Source organism: Anser brachyrhynchus (assembly GCF_964034855.1).
Source record: "Anser brachyrhynchus genome assembly, chromosome: Z".
Taxonomy (NCBI): domain Eukaryota; kingdom Metazoa; phylum Chordata; class Aves; order Anseriformes; family Anatidae; genus Anser; species Anser brachyrhynchus.
Window position 1 is genome coordinate 20,701,883 of NC_137697.1, and position 4,637 is coordinate 20,706,519.

The window sequence follows — 4,637 nt, forward strand, 5'->3', positions numbered from 1 at the left end:
ATTAACACCCACAACTGTATTCATTGTCAGCCTGTGTTCTTATCTTCAGGTCTTGGTAGCAAATAAATGACTCATTCTTTATTCTTGAAATTTTAAATATTTTAAGAAATACTTGATGATAATTCCACTATATTTTATAGTACCGTCACTTTGTCCTTTCTGTTTTATCTTCTGTGCAATCTTAAGCCGAGGTTTGCCATAAACTGTGACTGAGCAGAGCACTGCAGGGGTGGGGAATTCTCCTGGCCTCTGAGGTGTCCCATCTCTGTATAAAGACAGCTACAAAGAAAGTGTTTATAAAGAATGTGGGGCCCTCTGTTGTTAGCTTATTGCTCTGGCCCTTCCTAGTATCTTACTCCAGAAGCTGCAGCATCTGACCCACTCACCACTTGGCTTGTGTTCTCACTTGAACCAGACCTTTCTTGTTTCTGTTGGAGATGATTCCTGCCCGTTCTACAATAAATTGCCCTAATAGTCCTTCATTCATTACCCACTTCTCTCTTAGTCTCTCTAGTGGGGTGTAAATCTGTACATTTCATTTGTGGACCTTATAGTCAATCAATTACACCCAAAATGTAAAGCCAGTCTTTTACTTGTTGATGCCTTCCATACACATCCTTCTTTATGTTATAACTCTGACAGTAGATGGTTACACCATTACTTCCTAAATGAAAGCATCCACTATTGCAGGTATTTTTTAAAAAAAGTGTCTAACTGTCTTAGTACACAAGTCTCATCTTTAAAGTACTGTAGGCTGCCAGGCTCCATCAATTTTCATCCTCATTACCTCCACAGCCTTAAAACACTCCACATGTAGTTTAGAAATTTCTTCTTTATCAAACAACATCCTCTGAACTTGTTCTGCCCAAAGGCTCAGCCAATGCACATATTTCCTCTTACCATTAATTATGCTGCTTTAATCCTGGCCACCTTTGACAGCACAGTTGTCCAGTCACTCTTAAAGTGCTCTTTCTACCAGGCTGCAAAGCCCCATCTCATCTTTAAATCTCATTTTGATCCTTGTATTTTATCTCTAGCTTCAGAATGACTTTCTGTGTGAAGCAGTGTGGCACTCTCCACAGGGAAGATTATCTACCTGCCTGCTTCTGCTTTCACCAAAGCCTCAAGGATTTTGACACACCAGATACAATTCTGATTACCTGTATGACTCACACCAGTTGAGAAAGGATTTAGCACACCATTCCTGGCTATGTCTTTTCCCCTCACCTTCAGTCACCATTATTTGTGCCACTCCACTGGTGAATCTCCTTGAAATGACTTTGATACTTCTGGATCATGCCCAGGTCTTCTCATTTCCAAACTAGTAGCATGCACTCCTGCATTTGCTGAAGGTGGGTTTACATTTTCACACATTCCCAGCTGGTTTGTATGCTTGCATCAATGCAGCTGGGGTTGATTCTCAAGTTGATGGTATATGAAACTAGAGTGGCTGGTGCTCAGGCTCTCTGAAGATCAGGTTCTTATGTGGTTGCATGGTTCTCTGGACACTTGGAGAAACATAATTCCTCAAATACCCTTAAAGTTAATTCTTATGATCTGCATTCAGGCTGCAGTTTGTAGTCATTTGGGGGAGAGGATGATAGGCACAATAAATGGGTGATAGAATTTCACTTCAAGGTGAGGAGACCCAGTTCATCTCCATTGCCTAGGTGGGGAACAGACTGCAGCAGCCTTGCTCCAAATCACCCTTTGATGGCTTCGACTTAGGTACTACAGCTGAGCTCACATTCAGAAGTCCTAAATTTCACCAGTATCCCTGTGCTCTCTTGGGTCATATCTCTGAGGACTCCAAAGAGTGCCATGAATAAGCCAGTAGGAGATACAAAGCACTGAGTTATGCTGGATTTAGCTCTTTGCAGATGGCTTGGTGTGGCTCAGGCACTGCTGCAGACCCTCAGGTTCTGTGTCTTGTGCACAGCAATGCAGTCACAAGTTCCAGCAGGGCTTGGAGTCCAAAATACAATCCCAGACATGCTTCACTGGCCTGGAGTTGTATTTGGTGAGTAATAATATCAATTCCAGAACCTTACTATGGTTTATTTACTGGTCATATTAGCATGTAGGCTGACTCACATTGCCATAGAAAACCCTTGCTTGCATATGAATGTTATTATGCTATCAACTGCATCTGATACTTCACAGATATTTTTTTTTCTGTTTTCTCCCTCCTAATCTATTTTTTAGGCCAACAACCCTGCTTCAGTGCCAGCATCTGCCTTTCTAATAATGTAACTATTTACTGCATCATTGTGCTCTACTCTCATTTCATGTTGTCACACTCTCCATGACATTATTTGAAAATTGTCAAAACCTTCAGTGAGAATTTTCTACCAGAGGGAAAATGAAAAACGCAAGCGGTGCAGAGTGGTTACCATGAAAAGGCACAGAGACTGAAGCACCACGGCATTTCCTCAATGTGACCTCCTTCTGTACTCTGGCTGAGATACTCAGACCCACATGTCTTGGAGAAGCTGGTGCATTTGTTTATCCTGCCATGTGTGCTCTCTGCACAATTGCTGAAGTTTGGTCTGAATCCCTCTGGACAGCTCCACACTGCATTTCCATCATCTTTTTTTTTTTTTTTTTTTTCTTTAGGTCTACAGCTTTTACTACTCTCTTCAGCAACAAATATCCACACAGTGATCAGTGAATTATTACAAACACAGGTGTCGCTTATCTTGAGTCATATCTCCAGAAATGAACCAACATGACTTTACCACGGGTGTAACTGAATTAGATGCACTGGATGAAAGAGAAGCAAAAATAACCAAGTGAATATGTTCGGTGGAGAGCTTGTTACCAGCAGTAGCCAAAAGTTGCCCTGAGCTCAGTCCCAGACAGCTCCACCTGCAGCTACTCACAGCTGCTTTGTCCTTGTCATGGTGGTCCTTGGGAATAAAGATGCAGGCAGGGTCTGCAGTGCCTTGTCAGAGCCCTCTGGCTGCCTGGCCTTTGCAGGCTGTGCTACTCCATGGCATCGCGCTCAGGGCAGGGGGAGATGAGATGTTTTAGGAAGAATGGTAAGTTTTGGCATTCAGTTCTTCAGAGCAGCTTGCCTATATGAGAGATGACCTCATATATGCTGGATACTGCTTGGTATTTTCCCCATGTTTTCCAGCTTCTGTCCCATGCACCCCAGAACTCCACCAAAATCACCTCTGAACAAGGCTGTGTCCGCGGAGTGGTTCAGCCATGTTGTCAGACAGATGGGACGGCCACATCTGTATGGAGACACCTCCTCATGTTCCCTAGTGGCAGCACGTGTCTCAGTCTCCATGAGCTCCACCTAGGATGGATGTCTCTCATGCTTTCCTCCACACTGGAGGTCAGAAGGACTCCTCCTCTTCAGGCATTACACCAGGGTCACCCACTGCATGGACAGGGCTTAACAGACAGTTGCAGAAGGTGCCAGCACAGAAAGGAGGAGCTCAGCCACTGCCAGGCTGTCCAACACTCTCTGGCATCTGCTTCTTCATGTGCTGGTACATGGACCAGCTCTTCTGCCACCTGGGAAACAAGAGCTCTCCAAAACAAGGGCCCCAGAGGTATCAAAACAACAGAAGACTGACCCAGACAAAATGTTCCTCAGCTATTCTGCAAACCTCTGAAGAGAACAAGGTCATTTATTTCTGGCACAAGTGCTGAAGGGGCGTGAGGGCTACTTGCAGGTTAAAAAATACTTGTAATGGTACACACTGAGAGCCTCCCTTCTCAATAAGGAAGCTAAATATAAAATGCTGCTTTAAACTTAGGAGGCACATGACTGCAGGGTGTCTGCACGTATTTCTATGTATAATAAACTTGAAATTGTGTTATATTTTATTACCAGTGGTTTGAAAATCTCACCCATGAAGTTACATATTGTGCTACATCTGGCATGGCTGTAATGCTGCTAAGAAAAAATATGTACTAGTAAAAAATAAAGATAAAAAAAAAAAACAAACAGAGGTACACATTGAGTAACCCACATTTTTCATCAATCAATCATCAAAATGTCTTCAGAATAAAGCTGTGTCTTTTGTTAATTTTTTGGGGGGATAATCCAATGAGGCTACTAAATAAAGCCAAATATTAAGGATGTGAAGTCAAAAAGCTTTTTTCAGCTCAGCTGTGAATTGCCGAATGGCAATTACACATTCTGAACAATCATACAACTTCTTTAATCAAATGAAGTAGTATGAAGCTGGCTACATTTTCCTCAATACTTTCAACTTCAGTGAAAAATACAATAATTAAACTCTCGGTACAATGACTTTCAAACCTCTGCACGCTCTCAGCCCCCTCCCTTCTTCTCTCTCTGGATAATAAATCCTTATGAAAGCTGCCACCACGACAGAGACAGGTTGTGAAATTGTTTAATAATGTTGACTCAAGTAGTGACATCATTTGGAGACTTTTGTTTTTTTTTTGCAACATCTTTCTAAAGACAACTGCGAGCTGCTGGATGTGACAGAGCAGATACAGCCCCTGGCAATGAGAAGAAAAGTGCCTGAAGCAAGAGGAGTGCACCCCCAGTGAGCAGGCAAGAAGGGGATCCATCAACTGTGCTACCAGCCCTGGGGGTGGAGGTGAGCCAGGATCAAGGGGAAGAAATCCCAGTGTTGTCCCTTTTTTCC

At 43.0% G+C, this 4,637-nt stretch overlaps 1 long non-coding RNA gene across 1 annotated transcript; it reads left to right on the forward strand.

The window, feature by feature from the left end:
• Positions 1–1,480: 1,480 nt before the first annotated feature.
• On the forward strand, positions 1,481–4,315 carry LOC308185964. The gene is made up of 3 exons (XR_013943853.1): positions 1,481–1,728; positions 1,881–2,020; positions 2,206–4,315. It is a non-coding gene; the product is annotated as an uncharacterized lncRNA (long non-coding RNA).
• The last annotated feature ends 322 nt before the right edge of the window (positions 4,316–4,637 follow it).